Source organism: Acartia tonsa, chromosome 11, assembly GCF_053477335.1.
Source record: "Acartia tonsa isolate MP-2025a chromosome 11, ASM5347733v1, whole genome shotgun sequence".
NCBI classification, from domain to species: domain Eukaryota; kingdom Metazoa; phylum Arthropoda; class Copepoda; order Calanoida; family Acartiidae; genus Acartia; species Acartia tonsa.
Genome location: NC_137270.1, coordinates 31,009,762 through 31,037,040, shown reverse-complemented (window position 1 = coordinate 31,037,040; position 27,279 = coordinate 31,009,762). Strand labels below are relative to the sequence as shown.

The 27,279-nt window shown below is 38.4% G+C and overlaps 1 protein-coding gene across 2 annotated transcripts in view; it reads right to left on the bottom strand.

Moving 5' to 3' along the window:
- The window catches only part of LOC145332758 (ATP-sensitive inward rectifier potassium channel 12-like), a 107,599-nt gene extending 89,877 nt beyond the window's left edge, over positions 1-17,722 (bottom strand). For both annotated transcript variants that reach the window (XM_080177815.1, XM_080177816.1), the window contains exon 1: positions 17,625-17,722. The gene's annotated coding sequence lies outside the window, so the exon portion shown is untranslated. The remainder of the gene's footprint in view (positions 1-17,624) is intronic.
- Positions 17,723-27,279: the final 9,557 nt, after the last annotated feature.

Here is a 27,279-nt window from a genome sequence, read left to right as displayed (position 1 = left end):
AAAATATGTCAGATAACGGTATTGGTTTCATCTCTCAGTTGTCCTGCAAATGGAGGGAGGGGTGTTACCCCTCCCTCTCCCATCTTAAGCACCGGAACCTTCCCCTTCAACCACCAAGTTATCAGCACCACCTCAACCCTGAGGATAAAGGATCTAAGCCTTCCCTCACCTGATAGCATCACCCCCACACAGACTGTTGTTGTCACAAGTAATCATCAAACCTTCCCTCTTTAGTACCCAGACCTACCACTCAACCCCTCTATGCTGATCTACCTATTGTGCTGTTCCATGGGCTATCCTGCCTGCCCCAGACAGGGATAGCCATCTACCTAACCATTGCAATTATCTATGTTTTACTGTATGATTTATCTTTAACTATCTTTATTCCTAATCCATATGTATTTATATTATGTTGTACAACCTTAGTTATCCTTAGACCTGCAATAAAGAAACAACTGAATAGACTATGTTTATTATTTAGTGATTGCTAGAGAAGCGTAGCTTCTCTATAGTATAGGTGTCCACGTCTGTTCACACTGCCGTAGTCTTTATTCGAACTCTGGTGTCTGCCATTTACCCTAGGCGGATACCACACTTTTATTTGTTTGCTTGCATACTTTGGGAGCCTATTTTAATTTATGGGTTGTCTGTACAAAGTAACTTTTCCATTTTGTTCTGCGAATATGGAGTAATTTTTGGGGTAAATTGATTTATTGTCTATTATCTCATCCCTTACAATATACATATGAATATCTATTTCTGTTAACATATAATGTAAAATTTCAATTATTCTTTATTCAAATATGACATTCATATTTTTTCATAAATTAAATGATCAATGACCTCGGTCGGTAGTACATCACAAAGCATAGCACTTCAAATAAAATTTATATGAATATAGATTCTAAAACAGTTGGCCATTGCCAACATGGAATTTATGACCTGTATGAAAACAATGTGTAAATACTCATCATTTCATATTTCCTACCTATACAGAAATTCTTTTAAAAAAACCATATAAATAAATTTGACTGTTGATATTTATGAATAAAATATTCATTTAATTCATTTATAACTGTATGTTTAGTTAAGACCCAAGACTAGCTTATAGATTAATCAAAAAAGCGAATATTCAGACAATCTAAAGCTGTATCCAATTAAGCATTTTCTAGAAAACTTGTGCATTTTGAGTATTTTAGTCGTTTGTTAATCCTAATTTTCCATTTCCTCAAAGTGCTTTAAATTTTTTACTTTATTTATAATCATTTTGATAATTTCAGCAGCTCCTTAAACTATTAATTCCTTTTTTATAATCCCTATATCTTTCTATGGCTCTTAGTACATCATCACATATCACCGTACAAAATAATTTAAACAAAAATATAACTATAATTTATGTTTAACTATTAAGTCAATATGTACATATTTTTAGTGGCGAATCTACTCCATTATATTGTTTGTCAGTCTGTCAGTCCGTAACACTATTTTCACAGCAAAAAAATTAGAATAGGCTGCTGATTTTATTTTAAGAAGACAAAAAGAGCCTCAGAGCATTTTGAAGGTTACCTGTAACCTTGGCTTAAAACGTAGTGCATTCGACGTCTTCGGGGAGGTTATGGGATCGAGTCTCGGCTCGACACCGTTTTAAAACTAAAGACGGGGTTTAATGCTGCTAAGTAAGATGCGCGACATTAATGGTTAGAGTAGTGAGAATGCATCGACCCATGAACAGACGCAACGCATTACCATACACAGTTAGGACTTCCAGACAAAGGTCGTGTAATTAAAGAGTTGTTTGTACGTTGGGTGTTAACATACTTAATACTCTTGACGATTAAGCGCGTTAAACTGCAATTAACACATTTAGTATGTTCAAGGGGGCGTGGAGAAGTGATGAAGCTAATCTACAAGTTTAAGAATTAAGAAATGTAAACGGCCTTGTTCTAATTTGCTTTTTTTATAAAGGCAAAATATCATTTTGCATCTGTTTTGACAACTGATTTATTTCATTCATCATCCAGATTTAATTCTAAAATCTGCCAATTGATTTGCGCAAAATATTTGCAAATAAAGCAATTGCGAAGACAAACATTAAAGTATGAGGTATAAAAATAAAAACGGAAAGATCAAGCAGACCCAAAAATATAATGGAAAGCAAAATAAAAGCTCGAGGCAGGTTTTAGACTATTTGGAATGGTGAATGTAAATCCCCCATCATTACTCTTTTGTAAAAATGAAAAAAGGAAACTTTACAATAGAATGATTATTGTTTATTTAATAAGATTATTGGGCCCTCAGATGGCTTTTAGCTATTTTTTTTTAAATTTAAGTTTTCGAATGATTTTGGCTATTCTTCAAAATTTAAGTCTTGATGAGTTGTTTTAGGCTATATTTCTATCCCCTTCGAATACCTAGTTGCTAGGGGCACAACCGATAGTTTAAATTCAAACGAGCCACTCCTAATTATTTCCCATAATGTATGGGAAATTTAAAATGTAATTTAAATGATTTATTGCTGAAAATTGCATACATATTAGTGGGACATTTGAAACGACATCCAAAGTACTTATTTTCCATTATGTACCCTCTCAGTATTAATAACAAGAATTTTAAAAAGCACGAGCTGCAGCAACAACAAACCACACAAATTCGGCGGCTTAAAGGATTATTCAGCAAGTCAAAGATGCAACAAAATTCAGCCACTATCAACCGAAACTACCTGCAGACGCATTAGAAAATCTATCAAAAGATAGTGGTAGTATAAGTAAACAGAAGCCAACCTAAACTCCACACTTCATATGAAATAGTGATGATTTTAACACTTATTAAATAAATTAATAAATTTATAAATAAATTAATGTTTTACAGTTATCTTTCAAATTAAATAAATAGTTGGGTCGGTTTAGTTGCAATGATACTCTACAAGTCATGTAACAAACCTCACATTTAATCAGGGATGTAAAGGGATAAAACAATGGCCGATAAATTGATGAAAATCCTCAATATGATAATGTATCCGTGGATATACAGGGTGCGCCACATAAAACCGGACTTTTTTTAAACGGTCATAGCGTCAAAACTATTTGACCAATCAGGACGTTTGACCCCACTATAAAAAGCTTAGGTAATGACTTTTAAGCACAAAAAAATCTTTGGACGAAGATGGGCTCGTACTCCGAGCTGGTTGCGCTTAAGTTCAACAAGGCAGATTCGAAATGCGCTGGTGATATAATCTGGATTCTCGACTAAGGCCCACTAAATCGGACCTCAGCCCATCTGTAGATGAGGTAGGGTTATGCAACTTGCTGGGGATACTGTTAGATACATAAGTAAGACACTAGAAAAGACTAGAGCTCTCTATCTAAAATGGCTTGGCCGTAGTACTCCGGCAAAGTGAAGCGTGACAGATTTAGAGATGTCAAAAACGTCAAAAATCGTGTAAAATCGTGAAAATTTCTCGGTTCTCGACGTTAAAGACCCATATGAAACTTAAACTCGTTTTAGACTATGGGTTGCGCTGACAACCCTAGCTGAATCTTCATGCCATTTCTAAAAAGGTATAGAACGTCGTTCTAGCTCAACTGTGGCCCCAATAAAGGCCTCCGTGCCAAAGGGTAGCTTGAAAGTTGGGTGAATTTGGATCCTGCGGTTACTCACAATCCTAAGGAAATGTGGCCTCCCAGCAGCCCGATCTTAACTCAATGGACTTTTGGGCCTGGAGCTACTTTAAAGCATGCACCAATAGACGTGCTCATACCACAAAGACCTTCCTCATTGCCACTATCAAGGAGAACTTCGCCAGCTTGGACAGGTACATTTTGACCTGGGACTGCCGGCGGTTGAGGAGGCGGGTAGAGGCGGTGATTGATGCTGGCGGCGATTTTATTCATTGATCTTATAGTCATATACCTAGTTTGCTTCCCAGTTTTTAAAATTTAATAAAATCTTTAAAATTAACGATTTTATGTTAATTTGTTTACAATTAAGAAAAAGTCCGGTTTTATGTGGCGCACCCTGTAATTTATTGTTAAAACGTTTGGACATTTAATGAACCAACCAATTAAAATTTAATACAAGACTCTAAAGTTGAAGAGCGGACGAATATGAACATGTTATTATAAAACTTTGGGGACTATTATAATAAATAGCCCAATGTCATCTACCCCCCTGCAGATTTATGGACATAAAGGGACAATATAATAGACGTTAAATTGATTTACACCCCCAATTATAGCAAACAAATTTTCCAATATTGTGGAAGAAATAAACAATCATATAATTCATCAATAAATGTATAAATTTATTAGAACTGTTAAATTTTTGAATATTATATTATATAAAACTAGTGGCTTCGAATTCGCCCCTTTTTATTTGTGGGGTTTTTTCTACAGTAGCAGTTGCATTCTAGAAAATAAACATCGCAGGACCAGTAGAGTTATTCCTTGAAAAGCAGAAAATTAGCAATTATAGAGATCTTAAGGACCGAACGAAAAAAATAAATTGTTCTATTAAAGCTGAAGAATTACTTTTATAATTTGTGAAATGTAAATTTATGATTCAGTCATGAATTATATTTCAAGTTCATTGGCTTCAAATTTAGATTTCATCAATAATTATTATTCAAATTATCAGTGATCTTAGGGGATAAGCAGTAGAGGATGAATTGATGTACACCCCAAAATATAAAAAAATAGCCCCTGTAATTGTAGATTGGCGTTATTCGTGTAAACGTTTAGACATTATTGGCTTGTAAAACATAATCAAGATTCAATAAAAGTCCCCAATGCAATGTTTTAAATGGTAAAACTTGTTTTACAAACTATGTGAACAAGTATAATTGCAAATGCCATGTCCTCTCCCTCCCTGCAAATTTGCATGTGTGTTTCATCCAGTCAATACATTTCTCCAGTGTTCTCTAGATCATTTCTAAGAGTATTAGATGACAATTGGAATTTAGTTTTTGTCATCAAAATCTTTAGGTAAGACAGACTGACAGACAATATCATCAGATTGTAGCTTCATTGCTAACATTAATTGAATCTAGCAAAATATTTTGAACTTTATGTTTGAAATAAAATAAACAAATTTAAAGTTTATATTTATTTCTACATAGATATTTTGAATCCTCCGAATAAGTATTCCATCCACTAATACAGTTAGGGAGTTGAATCCATTTTTGTAGAAGCAAAAATATAATCTATGATTATGGTTTGGACCCTCTAAAACTATAATCTACCCTTCCTCTTTCCCCTCTCTTGGTGAAGATATCTTCACCAAGAGAGGGGAAAGTGGAATCTTACATTTCAAAAATCGTATCGGCGTTGAAGATATCTTCACCAAGAGAAGGGAAAGTAGAATCTTACATTTCAAAAATCGTATCGGCGTTGAAGATATCTTCACCAAGAGAGGGGAAAGTGGAAGGGTAGATTACAGTTTTAGAGGGTCCAAACCATAATCATAGATTATATTTCTGCTTCTATAAAAATGGATTCAACTCCCTAACTGTAATAAGCGCAGAAACCCTCACCACCATTATTTTATAAATCAAAAATAAGGGGGGATAGTGTTTCGTAAGTTTTATTTTACGTCTGATGAGGTTGGATTGTATTAAGTAATAGCAGGGTTAAGACCCCCGCAGGGTTTAGGCATTAAATAAACTCCACTCATTATCATCCATTTATGTTAAAAATATTATATTTTGAGATAGATCAACTATTTATTTTCTGATATTTCTAAAAGTGAAACAACCATATAATTACATGACTAACATCAAATCAACACGTGATTTTGGTTGTTTCAGCCGGAAAAGTATGTGATAGAGTAGCTGAGCGTGTAAAAATGTGGCGCTAGGGCAGCAGGTTTCTTAGCTGACGTCAATTGTGACCAGGGATATAAGGATAGGTCCAAGATTAGGACTAGTATGCTCTAAACTAGGCTAACTCATGCGATAAATATTTGTAATGGTTATTTATTACTTCGTATTATTGACAGCTTTCCGCGGTTATGAAGATAAAAAATTAAAAGATTAAAGCCAGTTTTGTTAGATCTGAGGAGCCGAAGGTCATTTTATGATTTATATTTTAATAATCGTGAAATACTGTCTGTAATAGATACCATACATGATTTTTCAGTATGACTGAGAAACGATTCTAATCGGTTTCGAAGCCATACTTGAAAAAAAGTGACCCTAAGCAAATTATCTTTTTATTTGGAAGAGGAATAATTCATCTCAGTCTACCTATTCCTGTGTATCTGATGTTCAGGGTGTAAAGTCCTTTGTTTGAAATCTGTATTTTTAAACTGTCTTTAAAAACAAGGAAAATAATTTTCTTTTCTAGTACAGCTAGTTCATCTATCATCTACCTGTAAATCCAAGTGTAATACTTAAAAATATTTATGGCATGTCAAAGTAATAAATAATAAGACAATCTTTTCCCAAAGCCTGTGATACTCTAATTCCTAAAAACAAATTTTAAGCTCCTTTGGAATGCTTGAGCCTTTCAACATTCTCCAGAAGGGAGGAATAGGACTGCCAATTATTATCTTATGCCTTAAGTTTCTTACGATTCTCGAAAATATTCTTAGCTTAACCAAACCTTTAAAAAGTTTTAATAATAAGATTTTGACTAAAAGTAGTTTTGCTACATAAAACAAAAGGAAAGTGTACAAAATTTTATTATTTATAATAAAAATATTTAAAATAATGACAAAGAAAGAAGACATTTACTGCCCTATCAAATATAAAACATTATTATTTATTATAAACAATTTTAATACAACAAAGAAAATGTTTAATAACAATCACATGTACATTATTAAAAAGTTTACTTAAACTTTCTTAAACAAACATTCTGCTATTTGGAATTAATTAAAATTCAAGCCAAACATTTTACTTCAGCTAAGTTAAAAAAATGCATTAAATTAAGCGTGTAATATAAAGTAGTTAGAATTTTTTCTGTCAGTTAAGATATCGTGAACATCTTAACAGGTAGAGTTCTTCTTTTCAGGAAAGCTTTATATAGGTCTCATGTAGTTTTAAACTTTTTTGAAATCTAACTTTTCCCTATACGAAATATCCAACAGAAAAATATAAAATTTTCAATTCCCAAAAGCATTAAGCGGTTATTTAAGTCTTATTTAATGAATATACTGAAAATTAATTGACAAATATACCATTACTTTAGTAAAGGACAAGAAAAGCAATGGTGGTAAAATTAAGTAATTATTTATCTTATCGTATTTTAAAGAGCTTTCCGCGGATATTGATATGAAAAATTATAGGATTATAGTTTTGTTAGCATCTAGGGGCCGAAGTATTAAAAAGTACATGTTTTTATGCACCCTCCTCCAGCTACTTGAGAAACTTGTCACATTGGTTGTTTGTACTATAAAAGACATAATTGAAATTGATAGCAAAAAAAGTTGTTCTAAGATATTATCAAAAAGGCAATAGATTCTATGAATTAGAGGGATAAAATAATTCAAAAGCAAAGCTTTTCTTTGTTCAAACGTCCGCAACGGATTGCTGTTATCAATTTAGGGAGCTTAACCATTTCAAACTCGGCATGATGATTCCTGGAAAAGTTAGGTACAATTTAGAAAGCGTATTACTGTTAAGGGTTAATGTTTCTTTTAAAGCTCTCGGGGTGGTTTTAGGCTATGTTATTTTCAAATTTAAGTCTTCAAAAAATTCAAAATTATGTAAAAGACATAATTGTCTTTAACTTGACATCTAAAGAAATAAATCTATTGTCAGTATAAATTACAAATTAAGATATTATCAGCTCATAAAATCATATTAATACTGGTTTTAAAAACTTCTGCACAAAAAATGGATATAGAAAACGTGGATATTGTGATATGGAAATTTTTGTTGGTCAATGCTGGTCAATACGTTCCTCCGTGGTCTGGGGATAGGATGGGGTAAAGTCCTGATGAGGGGAGGTAATGTTATATTAGCCAGCTGGAAGAAACTTTTTATCAGGGTTTGCGAGAATATCTCAAAATATGAATGTATTATATATCCAATTGTACAAATAAAGGGCAATTGACAATAGCCATTATGTCCAGGGTTTCAGGGATAAGTAAATAGAAGACAAATCAATCATATCCCCAATTAGCAAACAAAGGTTAAACGTATTCCGAGGGGAAAAGGGGCCATGTAGTCCCTCCACAATCACATCCCTCCAACCTCCAAGTTTTTAGCGGTGTATTTTGAGTATTTTAAACCCTTGATAATCCTAGTCTCCCGTTTCATTCGAGTGATTTAAGAGTTTCACTTTATTTTCAAATTTCAATCATTTTGGATTTTACATAGATTTGAAAAAAATTGTTACAGAACTTCTCAAGTACAACTAGCAGGTTTCATGAAAAAAAACAAGGATAACAACATACATAAATGCGAAGCTTAACAAATAAGACTGTCGAAAAAACGAACTTGAACACTCATAAAATTTCAGCCCTTGAATAACTGTACATAATGATTATATGATTATTTTCAAAAGTATTAAAGTGCAAAATTTAAAATTGATAGGACAATTCTAAAATTACTAAATAATCAATGAGAGCTATCCGTTACTGACATACGGACGGACACAAAAATATGAAATAAAATATTTTCTCGTATTCATTCGAATCCGGTGGATAGGAACCGGTTCTCATCCATTCGAAAAAACTATGTCTAGCATCGTATTATATCCAGTTTTCTACGAATATAGAAATGTACAATCATAAGATTAAAACCAGTTTTTTTAGCCCGTGCCTTCGGCATCTCGGGGCTAAAAAACCGGTTTTAATCTTATAATTGTACATTCTATATCCGCGGAAAGCCGTTTATAATACGATGAAAGAAATAACTATTCTTTCATTTGTGTATTTTTCAAAATCTGACGACCTTTAAAATAGTTACCTTATTTTTTCCATGTAATCAACAATCATTTTTAGATGTATAATTAATTAAATTTATTCATTCAAACATTTAATTAATTATTTTTATAACTGTTTATGTGGTGATAACAAGTATCAATAACTGATTAAAATCTGAAGCATTTTCTTATCAAAATTCTAGTTCATTTTTTTTCAATGCATGTAAATTATGCACTAATTTTAAATGGCTGATAACAACTAAAAGTGGCATTTTCAAAGTGATATTTACTATATACTCTGAAATTCAACAAACAAACATGAACACTTGTAAAGTGTCAAAACTTAAAAAGCATAATATTATTCTATAAGAACTTGTTAACAGAGAAGCTTCATTTAGAATATTGGACCTTTTTGACCTAGGAATCAGTTCGTCCATCTATTTGTTAAAAACAGCTAAATTTGATACATAGCCTATTTGACATGTAAGAGATTAATTCAATTAATTTTTCATTATTATCATTCATTGATATTAATCATAATAGACGTGTCCGATTCCTTCGATGATTAGGCACATTGTTTCAGACATAGCATCTCTACAGTTTTTTAGCATCTAAGGGCTCCGTATTCGAAGGGTTAAAAGAGGAGGGAGGCTAAAAAAATAGCTCAAAACCATCCATTGACTTAAATCTGAAAATAAAGGTAAACTATAACGGTTCAGCGAGATCCTTTGTAACAGACAAATAGATACTGATAGATACTTTATATTATAGGATTATTCATTCGTTCCTTATTTGATTTCCTTTTAAGCTTTTATAGATGTTGTCATCCTTGTATTCGCTATTTTTGGGACAAGGTCTTTATAAACAGTTAATCGACAAACATAAAAAATACAAAATGAATAAAAAGTCAATATTAAACAAGGAAGTAAAAAAAAACTCTAACTTCAACTGAACCTACCATAGACGTCCAAGGATGGGGGTAAATGGATAATATAATAACCCCCATAATACTTGGAAACCCCTAATTTTACCAACCTCAAAATTTAAGATTACCCCGCTCGAAATAAAAAAGTTTGTACGTACATACCTGGAGCATACATTTATTAGAGAAATAAAACCATAAATTGTTTTTTTTACTCTTACACAAAAATTTATAACTTTTAAAACTTTTAAAAGCTAAATATTCTTTCATGTGTCTAAGATAAATAAAAAATTATTACAAAAATATAAAGTAGCTACGCTACTAAGAATATTTCTAATATAAACCCAAAGATCAAGTTTGGATAATTAATTATCAATGCTTTGTTTATTTATTTAACTGAGTCAAAATTTTCAAGATCATATTTGTTGAAAAAGTGCATCAAATTGCAATATCCTAATAAGCAACAAAACCCAACTCCCCCCCCCCCCCCATAAAAAAACACCAAATAAAAAGATGATGCCTTGTTTTAGTAGCGCAGGTTTTGTTAGGTTGAGTTTAAAGAAAATGGATAATTTTCTCCTCAGTGAATGGAAATACAGACTTTCTTGACTTGGACGAAACTTTTATTTCATTTTCGTAAAGCACCGGTGATATTTTATAATCTATAGCGATTGTTATCACTTTCAGTATATTAAGTTCAAATAATAGTAAACAAAGAATTTGCCTGTTTTTCATGTAAGGTTTTATATTATTTTGGCGCTTTCACGTCAAGTACGTTTTTGAGCAATTATAATTCTCCTCCCCAGAATTTTTTTAAAATGGGGGGGATGGTAGTTGAATGTTTGTTTGTTTATGACTAAATATCAGTAATAGATAGGTTTTATTGAGCACTAGTTAGCCCGTAGGGGTAAAGCAAAACTACTCCTCCTTATTTTCAAATTATTTTAAATACAATGATGGGATATCAGTGCTAAACATGTATTTTGAGTTAGAGCAACATTTTGAATATTTTTTTAAACAATTGACTGTGGTTACGTATTTTAATTTCTATTTTGTTGGCCATAGCGAGCTAAAGAACAAAAGTGCAAATATGATTTATAGATTCAAGTATATAAAGCACATAATAATAAATTGTTATCAAGATGTTTTTAAATTCTGTCTAGGTATATTATTTTCATGTAATCATAATTTAGTTTTTGTATCGAAGCTAATCTAAAATTTATATTAAACTTTGTCTGTCTGCCAGTCAGTCAGTCTGTTATGCTATGCGGGAACTTTATTTTTCTCGGGCACTATTGAATATACACAGCTGCAAAATTCAGTGAAGATTCCTATGACATATGCGACTCTAGCCTATACATTATTTTGTCTGTCTGTAAGTCGGTCATGCTTTAAAAGACATCCACATTATTTTTTAGAGATTTCGTGATTTTCTTTGAGTTTTTGTTTATTCTTTCTCTTCGTTTTTTATGACACTGTACATCTACTATAGTTATTACTTATTTTGATAGTTTGTCTATTCTTACCTTCTGGATATGGTCATCCTTGTTTTTTTTATTTAAAGGTTCAATAAAATGAATCTGCCCTTAACCAGATAACTGCATCATTCCGGTGCTAGAATAACAAATGCGTTTTTTATTAAATGAATGAATGGGTTAAAAAGGCCTCTTTTTTACATAATCCTAACTATTTAGTAGCGTAGCGTAGCTAGTCTATAACTAGAGTATAATTAGCAGTACGTCCATCCCTTATTGATAACTTTTCAAAACAATTTATTTATAAATAATTTTAACTTTTTTGTTTATTAATGGATTAGATTAAAACACTATAGAGGGAAAGGATTAAATAACTTTATCTATCAATCGCACTGTCCTTGTGCCGTCTTTTAATTGGGTCATTGAAAATCAACCAATGTTGTGGTGTGTAATAACACAGCCAAGTAGCAGGAAATAATTTGGTAGCAGACGAATGTCAATGAAAAAGGAAGGGAGGTAGTTATCTGTAAATACATCTATACTATAGATCTGTTATTAATGGATTATAAAATGCCCAAGGTTTAATTTTCTTATATTTGAATGTTATTTTTGGAACTTTATCATTTATATTCAATATCTTTTAAAGTCTTATCCTATTTATATTAAATATTGACAAAATTATCATTTTTGTAACATTATTAGGACATGAATTGAAAAAAAATACCATTTTAAAACCAAAAAGAATCCAAAAATCATCTGACCAATAGCCAAACACCCAACAAACCTCAACTTTTTCTTAAAGTTCCACGCTCTTTCTTATATAATGCTTATAACAGAAATAACAGGGTAACTGTCTGTCTGTACCAAAGGATCTCGCAAACTGCTGAACCGGTATGGTTCTCCCTTACAATATGTAGCTATTTTTCTAGCTCCTCTCTGCCCCTTCGAATACAGATATCCTTGATGCTAGGGGCGTAGCTGGTAGCATATATAAACAGTAACTGGCTAAAAATACTGAAATAATAGGTATTTTTATTTGAATTAAGTAAAAATTTTAGATATTAAAGCTAAATTTTTTGTTAATACTTTTAAAATCATAATTAAGTAAGAATGCAAGAATAGGACTTTTTTTCTCCCCCTAGATAGTTAAAAGCTACAAAAGGCATAATTTACTAATCATGATTTAATAGAAAATTATTTTATCCTTTATTGTCCTATATCCTGTTATCATGGTAGTTTAGGTTGTCAAAAAAAAGAGTTTTGAAGTGTTAAGTCTAGATAAGCTAATTTCGGGGTGTCAAAAACTTTGGTTTCTCATTTACTAAGTATATTTGCGATTACTTTTATTTAATGAAATCTTCCAATTTTTAACATTTACAAAACGGCCTGCTTTATTGCATCAAGATCCATGACAGATCTATATAGGAAATAAACGTCTATAAATGAGCTCGAGTCTTCCAATGGTAAAATGTTTAAAACTCATAATGCTCCAAAAATCCTCATTTAACTCTCACTGACCAAAGCGATAAGACCTTTATTCTATTTGTTTATGGAATGAATTAAGTTTTTCACTTCATGTAGATATTTGAATTACATTGAAGTATTTAATCCTTTTTTTCATAAATAAAAAATATACGTTCATAATAGAGTAAATCTAAGAAAACTGAATTTTAAAAGAATTCGATTATGGCGACACTTCCTTTGTATTAAAATATTAAAACTAAAATTTTAATCATATTAACCCTTTGGTGATGGTAATGTGAAAAAAAATATAATTGAAAAAATCTTTTTTTGCTTCTTTCTTATAGATAGTAATGGCGGGGGAGGAAAATTGATTTATTGAGAAATAGATAAATAGATATGTACATTGTACTTATAGAAAACTAGCCAATAGCGATATAGTTATATTGAGCCAACTCTAGTATTTTGATATAATAATTGTTGTGTGTAATCACTTCCGTGCATGTATCATTTTATCAAATCATCAGAACTGTATATTGAACAGCTTAAACTACCATTTCTTTTAGTTTAACGATAATCATTAGATAACCATCTATCTTATATTATACAAAGTATAATAATGTCTGTCCGTCTGTCCGTCTGTCAGTCCGTCTGTCTGTTCGTCTGTCTGTCCGTCTGTCTGTCCGTCTGTTTGTCCGTCTGTCTGTCCGTCTGTCTGTCCGTCTGTCTGTCCGTCTGTCTGTCCGTCTGTCTGTCCGGCTGTCCGTCCGTCTGTCTCTTAAGATCTCGGTAACCACTGAACCGATCGGCTTCTACTCTTCAGAAAATATTCCTACTGGTCCTGTGGTGGTTTTAGGCTATTTTCTTGGGGGGGGGGACACCTCCAACCTCCCTCCCCCCCCCCCCCAAGAAAAACGCATTTTTTTTTAAATCCCTCTTCCCAATTTTTTTTTATTATTTAATTATCTAATTAGTGGTGGCAGCTCTAGAGGTAATTATTTTTTTTAAATTACCTCTTGGGGCAAAGCCCTCAGAGGCTAGGGGCGAAGCTGCTAAAATAACATAAAGTAATAAGGTTTTTTTTGTCTGAAGCTTAAGATCTCAATTACTACTGAATTGATTGGTTTGTTTATTTTTGGTAAGCTTAACAAAGGTCCTCTAATGGCTTAAGGTTTTTTTTAAAGTCTTAAAGTGATTTTAAAATATGTTGAAGGCCTTCTCTGCCCTTTCAAATATAGCGCCCCTAGATGCTATTTATTTTTGTGAGTATGAAGCACATAGCCAGTGCCATTTTATGTGTAAGTGAATACCCACCAATAATTGTATAGAATTTATCTTAACATAGATATCAAGTACAAATATTAAAATTATATGGAAGCATTACAGCATTAATTTTAATGTCTAAAACTTAAATGGAATTTGTATACATTTTTCTTTGCCAAATTTTGAAAGGAAATTTGTTTAATGTTGATTGGAGGGGGGGGGGGGTCCAATCCCAATTGACCGTAGCATAAAAGCATGCTAGGAAAAGAAATTATATTTCCTAAAATCCATACCCTAATTGGACAGTTATTAGAAATATCTTTTCAAGTATGTCTTTGAAACCGATTAATATCCGGTAGATTAGAACCTATCCTATGTAAGCCATGCTGAAAAATCATGTTTCGCATTGTATTATAGACAATTTTCTAAAAATAATTCAATAAAAATCATTATATTAATACCAGTTTTATTGGACCTTGCCTTAGGTCACTTGTGACTAATGAAACTGGAATTAATCTTATAGCTTTCAATTTTACTATCCACGAAAAGCTGTCTGTAATACAATGCTACAAATAACTATACTATCATCCAAAGCGGACGGATTCGAAATAATATTATTTTTCTGAAATATAAAAACTATGTTTATTGAAGTATGTTTGTAGTCTGTTTTATTGAGCTTTATTTTCATGAATATTACCATTCATGTTTTTATCAGATTAATATGACAAAATATTTCTACATCCAAAGTGCAAAAATGGATGATTTAATAAACACTAAAATTTTTTTTTATTTGCGGACAATGATTTTCTAAGCTCTTTATAGTGCCAATAAAAAGGGGGACAAATTAAAAAATCTTTTGGCCGAAATAGCCCGAATGGCGTCATATTAGAATAGTCCATTTTTCTAATATGACGTCATTCGGGATACTTTAGCCCAAAGTTTTCAAATTTATCCCCTTTTAAATAGACACTATATAGAGCTTTATGATTTTTTTAATGCTTTATACCAGGAATCTCTGATTTTGTACTATTGAACAAAATGTTTCTTCCTTGCCCCACCCGACCATTTTCTCTACTTACCCCCCCCCCCCCCCACCCCCTACGCGACTAGCATGTACGCAATTTGTAAAAGTACGCGCCCAACTGCACGCTAAGGGTCGTGAAACTTTGCAGTACGCCATCAGTTCCGCACATTGTTATATCCGTATTAGATAATATCCTTATAATAAAGTAACAGGATGTGTTTTTGTCTGTCTGTGTGAATGTTTGTACCGAAGGATATCGCTAATAGCTGAACCGATCGGGATCTCCTTAACAGGGTAGCTTCTCATAGGTCCTGGAAAAGTTTTTAACTATTTGGGGGGAGGTTTCCAACGCCCTCTCAAGAGAAATCACAAAAAATCTAATTTTTTTTAAAAAATATTCGTAGAGACTTAAACGCAACATAGAAATCGCACATTTAAAAAAAAAATTCTATTAAAATTGGCCGTTGGAATTCAACTTTCCTCTTCTCATGTTCCCCTAGAGGTCTCCAGGGGCGTAGCCGCTAGTTAAATTATATAAAGTAATAAGGTTGTTTTGTCTAAAGCTTAACATTTCTATTAGCTAATGAACTGATTCAGTTCTCTATTTTAAGTAATATTTATATAGGTCATGTGAAGGCTTTATGATATTTTATTTCCAAATTTGAATCTTGACTGTTTTAAGCTATTTTTCCAGCCCCTCTCTGTCCTTTCGATTACAGAGCCCATAGATGCTATTTCTATTTTATAATGTAGTACGGTTTTTTGGTCTGAAGCTTAAGTTTTCCTGGTTGAGTTTTCGTTTTTGGGGATTCTTCACATACGTTCCGGGATGATTTTACTGCCCAGATCTGACCCTTTTGAGTCCCTAAGTGCTGGGGGGGGGGGGGGCAACCGCTATTAGCACTTAAATTTAAGTGGTGTTTTTTAATGATGAGATTTTCTCAATTTAAGCAAAAAAGTGCTGTAGTAAAAATTCAGGAAATGGATCATGCGAAATTGATCGCTAACCAAACTTTGTTGGTATGAATGGGGAATTTTAGGTATTGTTGCTAACCATAAAAGCCGAGATCTAGCTTCAACCAGAATAATTACTTTCTTTTAAAAAGTTCTTTAGGATAAAACATAAAAATTGTTTCCCCATTGCAATATATCTATTGCTCGGTCTAAGAAAACTGATATTTATTTTATGATTTTTATTTTACTATTCGCGAAAATTTGTCTGTAATACGATGCCGTATATGATTTTTTTAATATGGCTGAGAACCGGTTCTAATCCAACAGATATTAATTGGTTTCGAAGCCATACTGGAAAAGATTTTCTTTTTTAAAGTACACTAAAGTATTATTTTATTTTAAGGTCACTAAAAACTATATGCAAGTTTAATGGATTTATTATTGTTAGGATAATACACCAGATTTTCATGGTCTCTAAAAAATTAATTGAAGTAAAATATCGATAACCTTCATCCATCCCCTTTATTATATCCCCCCCCCCCACGAACTGACCAATAAATGGGTTGTATGCTAGCAACCTAAATTGACGAAAATTTTCCGCTGTCATGATTTTATTTATCATCATTGAGGATATTTATAAATTTTTCATCCATTGCATTATCCCATAAAGCGTTCCGTCATTTATGAAGCCTCAAAACGTGATAAATTAAGTTGTAAACTTAATTTATAATATTAAAAAATTCAATATTGCGTGATGTGAAACAATTTAAATAATATTAAATTTTGAAAGTTACAATTACCAAAATGAATGACAATTTTAAATTACATGGTTAAACCCAATTTTTGAAAGTGATACCCCCACCCTCTGTCAAATCTAAAAACATTATCATTATCTATTTTGGACCTCATTTATTGGTCAGTTCGTTCATCCAGTAGGAGAGGAAGGGATTTGGGTAAAAAGGGTATATAATCGGATTATTGTTTTAGCCAGCTACAAGTTTCACATTAGATCAAAGTTGTCATAGCTGACATGTTATCGACGTCGTTGTAATAAAATTGCATTATTGACGTTTTCGAATACATGATTTTTAAGATGACAGTGGTAATATTGATATTATGACAAAGAGATAATACAATGGACGATAAATATATATACATCCCCAATGACGATAAAGAATATTACCCTTTCTTTAGATTGAAATTATTGGTCAAAAAATATGACACTTTTAGCTGAAAACTAACCAATCCAAATTCAATAAAATGCAGTGTAAATTGAAAGCTAGTGTCTCCTCTCTTCTTTGGTTGATTCACTATAGAAATAGGGGACTATGGCCAATTTAAATCAAATTATCATTTTTTGGTTAAAAGTTAAAAGTACGTGATATAATATCATAAAAATACAAAAATTACCTTAAATAATATTTTGTAAAAACAAACGAGTAAAAAAGAATTAAATGAAGCCCCATAGGATGAGAAGTTATTTGATTATTTTATGAAAGAATAAAATCCCTTTGAAAATAAGAAATATTATTTTAAAAGTCAACTTTTTGTTGGGTTTTTTACATAAACAAACTTCATAGTTAAAAAGATAATCCAAAAGACATTTAATGATAAACAAACACATAAAAAGTCTTTAATTTGTAATAAAAGTATGCTCTTACCTTTTAAATGCTCTTTATTCACTTTTTTCTTCAATTACACGAGAAATCACACGTTCGATAACACTTTTTGTTTCTAGAGCCGTCACAAAGCCACTACGAAATTTGGTCTAACATTTAGTATTGAGATATTTACAGGCACTAGGCAGGTGTTCACACATTTCCGCCAAGTAGCAGAATCGCGTTTTATTATAAAGCTGTCTTTTTATCCATTGCTTCATATTATCATTAAAAAACCTGTTATTGTGTATTTTTATGCGAATATGAATCACTATACATGCAGATATGATAATTTGCGCAAGTGAATGCACAACCACTATATAGCCGATATCAAGCAGTGTTGTCTTTATCATGGGATATTGCGGTGCACATTTTGAAGTGCCTATGCGTTGGATTAAAAGACACAGTGCTTCCTTTTGCGGCGAAGAAACAAGTTTCTTCCTTCAAAGTTATGTTCTTTTTTGTATGGTGGGTGTGCGTTGCTTGCGCGGATTTAGTCAGTAGGGTGGATAGATTTAGAATTCATGCATTTAATGACAGCAGAAAATATGTTAATGTAGTTTACTAAAATAGACCTCATTTATTGGTTAGTTAGTTCATTCAATAGGAGAAAAGGGATGGGGAAAAGGAGATGGTTAGGGAGTAGTGTTATTTTAGTCAGCAGCAAGTATCACTTTGTAAGAGTACATGAAAATCTGGTGCAACATCCAAGTAATAATATATTGATTGTAGGGTTGCAAGCTTTCATTATACAATATACATATATACGTTGTATTTAAGTATAAGTAGATTTTTATATAGTACAATTTAGAGAAATCTTATGGAAAAGAAATTCATCAAATCGAATCTAAAACCAGATATTTGAGTAATAATAATGATAGAATTGGATGCTAGTCTGTAGTTAAATTGCTTAAATACAGAATGCTCGATTTAAAAAATGCACTGTGCTATATGCAATTGCGTAAACATAGAGATGCTTTGCTTAAAACATTTTTTCAAGCAAAAAATTATTAAGTTTTAAAAATTAATTATGCAGAAAAATTAAACATTTATTCAGATGAACCCCAAACTGTCCCACTTTGAGAAAGATGATTCTAGTGACGTCATATACGTTTAGGGAAGGGGGGAAGAAAATCTCTTCCCTTTTCTCCCATCTCTTTTGAAGAGATTTTCTTCCCCCCTTCCCTTTATCTTTCCCGAAACGTATATGACGTCACTGGAATCGTCTTTCTCAAAGTGGGACAGTTTGGGGTTCGTCTTTATTCATATTGAAATTCGTTATCAGCCCATAAGGGACACTAGCCTAGGTAGGGTTTTATATCCCTTACCTAACCAAATCTAAGATAAAATAGCACTTTCGTATCTTTTTTACTCAGAAAGTATTTTTTTTAATTTCAATAGTACAATCATTCTATAAAAATAACAGGATCTATGTAGTCTGTATGTACCGAAGGATTTTGCCAACCTCTGAACCAATATAGTTCTCATTTACAGTGTAGCTTCTCAGTTTCTGCATCTCGACTGCCTGGCTTCTAAGGATGTAGCAGCTAGTACTACATATAAAGAACTACATTTGACAAGCCATGACATATAGATGGACGAACATAAGGCCCTGATTGTAGAGTAGAGTAGCTGCGCTATTAAAAATCACCCAACCTATGTAAAGGTTTATTTCTGACTAAAATATGATGCTAAAGTAAATTGTAGTTCAGCCAACCATAGAAAAATCACATAAAGATAAAATAATAAATACAAAAAGTTTAGATAAACAATTGTTTATATGGACCAATAGTAACTCAGTGTAGGAACAATCCGAAAACATCATTGGTTAGTAAGATTTTAAGCTCCGCTACTTATGGATGTTGTCATCCTTGTTATTTCATTTTATTCATAAGGATCTATTATCTGTTGGTTTTCCAATTTAAGTTTGTCTGTTTGACCTAGGGGCGTCCAAGCTTTTTTATTTGGGGGGGGGGGGTAAACTTTTTTTAAGGGAGGGGGGGGGGGGGTAAAATGTGAAAGTGTACATACATTTCTGCACATATATAACATTAACACAATATACGGTTAGGGGGAGGGGGAACTAGATTGTAAATGATCCTGATACCCAATGTTTTATACCAACCTCATCTTATTTTGTACTAGTATTGTATTTTGATTAGTTGATTCCAAGCTTATTGTGTCCAAACTTTTCAATCAATAATTTTAATCTACATGATTATTTTGTTCATCATCATTTAGGATGTATATGAAATAAACATACACTTTATACTTTAGTCCATCCACAATTTGGGGCGTTTCGCTACTTATGGATATTATCATCGTTGTTTGTTAACGCTAAGAGGTTGCTTTACGATCAACTGAAAATTGATTACCCATTTGTTCCCTAATTTCCGAAGTTGTACGACAGATAACCCAACTATTACAAAAGCTATTTTCAGTTACTCTGGTCAAAGGGACATACTTTTAACATCTACAAAGCGATTTATGCATTATACATTCAAATTTTAAATTTTTTATTTTTTTTGGAAGTTTGAAGCTTTTTAATTAGTAGATAGTAAATATTGAGAAAAGATGAGGGTGATAGGTGCAAAATCGGAAACTAAGAATATGTTGACCTGCTTTACAGATTGAAGATAAGTAAAGATAAAGTGTATGCCCATCAGACACCTTATTTTAAGTCATTTTGTTCCAAGGTATTTTTTAAAAGCTTTGCAACTTTGTAACCTAATCTATCTTGTTTATGTTTAGAAACTTTTTTCTTGCAAAAATCATTCTAATTAAACTGCAACAATTTTCAATTCATTTTGCACCAGTCATCCTATTACTTAAATACATCCAAAATAAGGAGGTTTACGTGCGAGAAGCGAAGCTATTCGAATTAATGAAAAATAGTCGGCCAACCATTGAGAATTAAAAAAGAACAACAAAAACGCAAGAAAAAAGAAAAAGGGTATTGTGGTAATACGACACCCATACGGACAGGCCGATTACAGAGTTGCTTCGCTGTGACTTATGATAACAAACCCCCCGCACTAATCCTATTATATCACTATCCATCTCATGACCGCTGTTAACCCCGCACCCGGCGGTCAAACTAGCCTGCCTAAATGTGGGGAGGGGACTTGAACATGCAACTATCACGAGCCCATCATGCGCTTATATAATCGGGAGGCACTGCCTCCCCTTTTACCACCGCTGCCCCCACAGCCTGTCTACCGTCGGGCGCTAAGCCCTAGCGCCCCACACCCCCTTCAAACCTAACCATTGTTATATTTTTGTTGTATATATATAGTAAACATAACTTGTAAATATTATTCAGTTTAAATATATAATTCTGTATGATTGAATCCTGCTTGTTTGTTTGGTAGAATACTTAAAGGCTAGGGCCCGTTGAATCCGAACTCGTTACCCCGTGGGCCGAGTACGCTCGGCTTACCAGAACTTGGTGTCAGCGTGTTTCAATCGAGCCTTACAGAAACTAGCCTATTCTACCTCTGATTGGACCCTTTGGCAAGTAAGGGGACAATCAGCCGCCAACTGACCCGTGAGACGGCCTTTTTAGGTCGAATTTCCATCATTTTGAACGCAATATGTGGGCCTCTGGCCTACGGCAAGCAGATTTAGCCTGCTAAAAGCGCCAGTTAAGACGCTTTTTCCGTGCCGTGTAGGAGTAGCGCTAGGTGCGCAGCCACGGCAATCGGATAATTTAGCTCAGACGGCTACAAAACTGAGTCTAAATTGGCAAGTGTAGCTGGGACAAGCCCCAGGACACCCAGGCCAAACCTACGAGACAGACAGCTGTGTGCTGGTCTCCCTAAGAAGGCAATGTGTGGCTGCGAAGCTTCAGCACACAAGTAAGCCCTACCACTGCGACGGATAGCAGATTTTGAGCCACAGGCACGGCAGGACGGGACATTCCCTGCCGCTGCCTCCCAGGATTCGAACCCGAGGCGCTGCAGGACGGGCCATTCCCTGCCGCCATTTTTCGGGATTCGAACCAGCGGCGCTGTAGGACGGGTCATTCCCTACCGCCGTCACCCCTCTGAACCTTGCAGGACGGACATTCCCTGCTGCCAGTGCTTCCAGAATCACACCTAGAGCTCCTAGTGATAACAACACATCATTGTGTATAAAATGTCAACCAAGTGATAAAAATAAATATAAAATTGTTGACCAAGTGATAATTAATAAGCTCTAGTGATTCGAAGCTACAGTCTAAGCCACCATGGTAAGCGATACCACCATAGCTGCGGTGCGGCCACCACCAAAGTTTCTGCCAACCCCAGCCGAACGAGAGGCCCCCTTGTCTCAAGGGCAGGACCTCCACTTCCCCTGCCATATCAGGGTGAGGTTCCCTACTCCTGACCCTGCCCAGCATGTACAGGTTGATGCCATGATTGACTCTGGCAACCGTGTACCAGGGTCTGCTGTAATTTCTGAGCACCTCATGCACGCGATGGGCGTGCAACGCATGTTGATTCCGGACAACACCCAGATCCTGACTGCTAATGAGGAAGGCCAGCCCCTCCAGGTAATTGGAAAATTAAAAGAGTTATATATGGCAGTTTCACACACTCTTATACTCCATCTATACCACGTGACTGTGGTCCGAAATCTCTCACACCCTCTGAACCTAGGAGGGTATTTTCTCAAGGAGTTCGGAACTAGGCTCTGTTTCGACATGCAACCACCTTGCTTGTGGGCGCGTGGGGAGTTTATCCCACTCCGTGGCGTCCCCATTGACCGGGAGACAGCCGAGAGAGAGCTAAGCTATGAGGGGCCTCTGCCAGGCCCCCTGCCTGAGCAGCCGCGTGTGGTTGAGAAAGGCACACACTGGGTGGACGCTGAGCTCAACGCACACAAGGGAGCTAACCTGCTAGCCATGGGGTTGCCCCCAGTGCCCAAGGTGCCAAGGGAGAGCCTGCCAACAACGTTTCCTGAGATTGCCAGCCCTCCAGAACCAATCTTCTCCTCCGACATCTTTATCAACGGCCAGCCGTGTCCACCTGGCCCCCTCTACCTGGGACCTCCAGCCAGTCCACCAGCCAAGCCCGAGTCCAGACCCGTCAAGTCGCGGTCTGATGTACCCGGAGCCACACTCAACTCTCAGGCCCCAGCCTCTCCCGGCGCCGTGCCCGTCAAGTCGCGGCCGGACGCCCACGGAGCCAAAGCTGGGCCCAGCACTTTGGCCTCTCCCAGCGCCGAGCCCGTCAAATCGTGGCCGGACGCCCCCGGAGCCACGCCTGGCTCCGACACGTCAGCCTCTCCAGAAGCCGAGCCCGTCAAGTCGCGGCCGGTGGGTCCCGGAGCCAAGGCTGACCCTTCACCAGCCACGTATAGGCTAAGCGCTGTCACTCCAACTGACGGTCAACCACCCCAGCTCCGCACAGCCAAGCGGGTGGTCCTGCCTGGCCGCGGGGTTATGGCGGTCCCTGTTGAGCTAGTAGGCCATCGCACCAAGGATGCCATTCAACTAGCTGCCCCAGAACAGAGGTTTGGGGAGGACCTTGTTATTCCAGAGGGCCTGTATGCCCACAGGCCTGGCTCTGCCACTGTGTTTAGAGTACTGGTGGTCAATGAGGGGGAGGTGCCCCTCTTGCTGGATGCTGGCCTCCCAGTGGCAGGGGAGCTGGTCAAACCTGACATTTTGGAGGTCTCTGATACGCCTCCCCCGCGTCTCCACTCGTTCCAAGAACCTGCTGAGCCTATAGACATGCAAGAGTTGTGGGAGGCCCTGGAGATGGAAGACAATGAGTTCCTACGCAAGGACCCCTTGCTCAAGAAGGAGGTCTGGACTACGTTGTCAGAGTACAGGGACGTCTTCTCCAATTCTACCCCCGGCTGCACAGATGTGGTTGAATTGCAGCTGCGCCTCAAACCAGGGACCCAGCCGATCCGCCAGAGATTTAGGGATCTGAACCCGCGGCAAGAGGCTGAACTGGAGAAACAACTGGACACCTGGCTGCAGGAAGGAGTTATAGAGCCGTCGGACTCCGCCTGGAGCAGCCCCCTGGTGCCCATCAAGAAGAAGGACGGGAGCACCCGCTGGGCCGTCGACTACAGGGCCCTCAACAAGTGTCTGGAGCTGGACAGCTACCCCCTGCCTAGGATCCAGCAATTGGTGGAACGAGCTGGCGGGCACCGTGTCTACAGTGCTTTAGACGCGGTGGCCGCATACTACACCATCCGTGTGTCTGAGGATAGCCGGCCCTGCACCGCCTTCACCACCCCCAGGGGCTTGTATCAATGGAAAAGGATGCCCTTTGGCCTGGCTACGGCACCGTCTGTCTATTCCAGGTTTATTGCAGGGGTCCTAAACCCACTAGGCACAGGCAACCTCCAGTCATACCTTGACGACGTCCTGACCTTCCATCAGGATACCTGGGCCCACCTGGCCAGGCTCCGAGAGGTCTTGGAAGCCCACCGCAGGGGAGGGATCCGCCTCAAGCCAGCCAAGACCAAGTTGTTCCGGTCCAAGGTGGATTATCTGGGTCACACCCTCAGCCGTGAGGGGATAGCCATGCAAGAGGACTATATTGACCGCATCTTGGACTGGCCAGCCCCTAGCACCCCCAAGGATTTGCTGGCGTTGCTGGGCTTCTTTGGATACTACCGCCTGTTCATCCCAGAGTATGCAGACCTCACCTACGAGATGAATCGGCAGAAGACGGCCAAGGCCCTAACCTGGACGCCTGAGATGGAAGCCCAGCTGCTGCAACTCAAGGACAAGTTCCGCCAGGCCCCCATCCGAGCGCCGCCCAGGTTTGATTTACCAGCAGTGTTCCAGCTCACCACAGATTTCAGCAGCCGCGCCATCTCTGCCATACTGAGTCAATGCCAGGAGGGCAAGGAGAGGCTGATTGCCGCCGTGGGGCGCAAGACAACCGACCCTGAGACGCGCTACCCGTCCTGGAAGGGAGAGATGGCCGCCATTATCTATGGGATCCGAAAATTCCACGGCATCTTGTCCTACCGCAGCTTCCAGATCAACACTGATTCCTCTGCCCTGCTACAGATGAAATCACTGAACACATCCACAGGGATGGTGGCCCGCTGGCAGGAGGAGCTAGCGGCCTTAGACTTTACCGTCTGCCACAGGCCTGGCACCCAGAATACCAACGCCGACGCCCTCAGCCGCCGGGAAGATGCCAACATGCCAACGGCTAGCGCCGAAGAATTAGCAGAGCAGGCTGAGTATATCCACAACCTGGGCCAGCTAGGGGAGGCCGCAGCTAGCCGGCCTCCTGCCGCCCGACTGGATTCAGCTAGAGTATTGGAAGCCCAGACACAGGACCCCCTCCTGCTCCGTGTCCGCCAATGGGTGGCTGATGGCAAGGCCCCAACCAAGGCTGAGCTGCGTGGCAAGGAACGAGACGAGCAGCAGTACGCCAGCCGCTTCTCAGCCCTGGGGCTTGACGAGCATGGCTGCCTCACCACCACTGACCAGACTCTGACAGGAGAGAGGACAAGATACCTGCTGCCTTCGGCCCTCCAGCAGGACACGTTCTTTCTAGCCCATGGGACCCCCATGGCTGGGCACTTTGGGATGGACGCAACTATCGCCCGCGTTGCCATGCACTTCTGGTGGCCCAACCTGGCCCGTGACGTCCGCCTGATGGTACAAACCTGCCCTGAGTGTGTCCAGAAAGTTACCAAGGAGAGGCTGAAGCAGGGGATCCACGTGCCCTCCCGCCAGGGGTATCCACAGCAAGTCCTATTCATCGACCTGGTGGGGCCACTGCCAGAGACCCCAGCTGGGAACCGCTACATCCTCACCTGCCAAGATGGATTTAGCCGGTTTGTCAGCCTCTACGCCATCCCCAACAAGCGCACCCTCACGGTGGCTGAAGCCCTGTTGCACCGCCACCTGGCCACGTTCGGATGCCCCCTGAAGATCTATTCCGACAATGGAATGGAATTTACCGGCCAGGTATTCCAGGAACTGGCCTCCCGGCTCGAGATTGGCCTGACACATCCACCACCCTACAACCCGCAGTCCAACCGAGTGGAGAGGTTTCATAGGACGCTCAACACAGGCATGCGTCTGTTCCTAGACAGAGACGATAACAACTGGGAGCCACACCTGCCTGCCATCGCCTTTGCCTACAACACCAAGGCCTGCAGATCCACTGGTGTGACCCCGTTCCTGGCCTTCTTTGGGAGAGAGGCCAAACTTCCGGTGGACATGGTGCTACGGCTGCCAGAGACCGAATATGCTTCAGTTCCAGCCAACGTCCAAGCTCTGTTGCAGCGCTACTATGCAGTTTATGATGCCATCCAGCAGAAGGAGGAGGGAGCCATCAGGAGGAGCGCGGCAGCTTACGAAGGCACGGCCAAGTACGAGGTTGGAGACTTGGTCTGGTACCTGGCCCCTCGCCTGGTGCCAGGAAAGGCAGCCAAGATTACCAAGAGATGGACTGGCCCCTGGAAAGTAGTGAGGAAAGCTACAGAAGTCCATTATGTCATTAAACCTGCCTCTCCAGTAGCCAGGATCTCAGAAGTTACCGCGCATGTAGGCCGACTGCGCAAATACACTGGAGATGTGACTGCCCACCAGATCCCAGAAGACATCCAAGTTGACGTGGACGGCGACGAGGATGCCACCGAGCTGCCAGTTGGAGCGGCGGCGCCCGCAGCTAGCAACCCAGGAGAGGTCCCAGTGCACCAGCCAGCCGCAGCCGCCCCACAGCCTAGCGGCCAAGATCGTGACCCAGTGGAGGAAAACCTGCAGGAGCAGCCCAACGAACCACCGCCGCCGCCGCCCGCTCCAGAGCCACTCAGAGATGCCATCTGGAACCCTGACGCAGACATGGAGAACCTGCCAGCCAGCAGCGAGCCTGTAGGAGAAGAGCCAGCCACTGCGATGGAAGAGGCCGCCCCAGAAGAAGAAGAAGAAGCCATGTGCCCCCTGCTGATGACAGCCATCCCCATCCGGGTAGGAGCTAGGAGGCCAAGCAACCTGAATCAAGCAGGCGCCCCCATGGAGCTCTATGCGCCCTTTGCCATCACCATTCCACCCTTAGGAACCACCAGAGTCTGCCTAGGCCTCCGTGTCCAGCTACCAGCCGCGGCAGAACTGATCCTGCAGACGAGGCAAAATTTCCAGCGGCGAGGCCTGGCCGTGGCCAACCCACGCCTAGAAGCCAACCAGGAGCTGACAATGCTGATCACCAACCACAGCCAGACCGAGCAACGAGTGTCCCGGGGAGCCTGTGTAGCCCGAGCTGTCCTCCATCGAGCTGTGCCCCAAGAACTGCCTGTCCGGCGCATGAGCCGGCTGTCGTATCCCCAGGTTCAAGGCCTGGTGGCTCAGGAGCCACGCAACCCTTGAAGGGGAGGTTGTGGTAATACGACACCCATACGGACAGGCCGATTACAGAGTTGCTTCGCTGTGACTTATGATAACAAACCCCCCGCACTAATCCTATTATATCACTATCCATCTCATGACCGCTGTTAACCCCGCACCCGGCGGTCAAACTAGCCTGCCTAAATGTGGGGAGGGGACTTGAACATGCAACTATCACGAGCCCATCATGCGCTTATATAATCGGGAGGCACTGCCTCCCCTTTTACCACCGCTGCCCCCACAGCCTGTCTACCGTCGGGCGCTAAGCCCTAGCGCCCCACACCCCCTTCAAACCTAACCATTGTT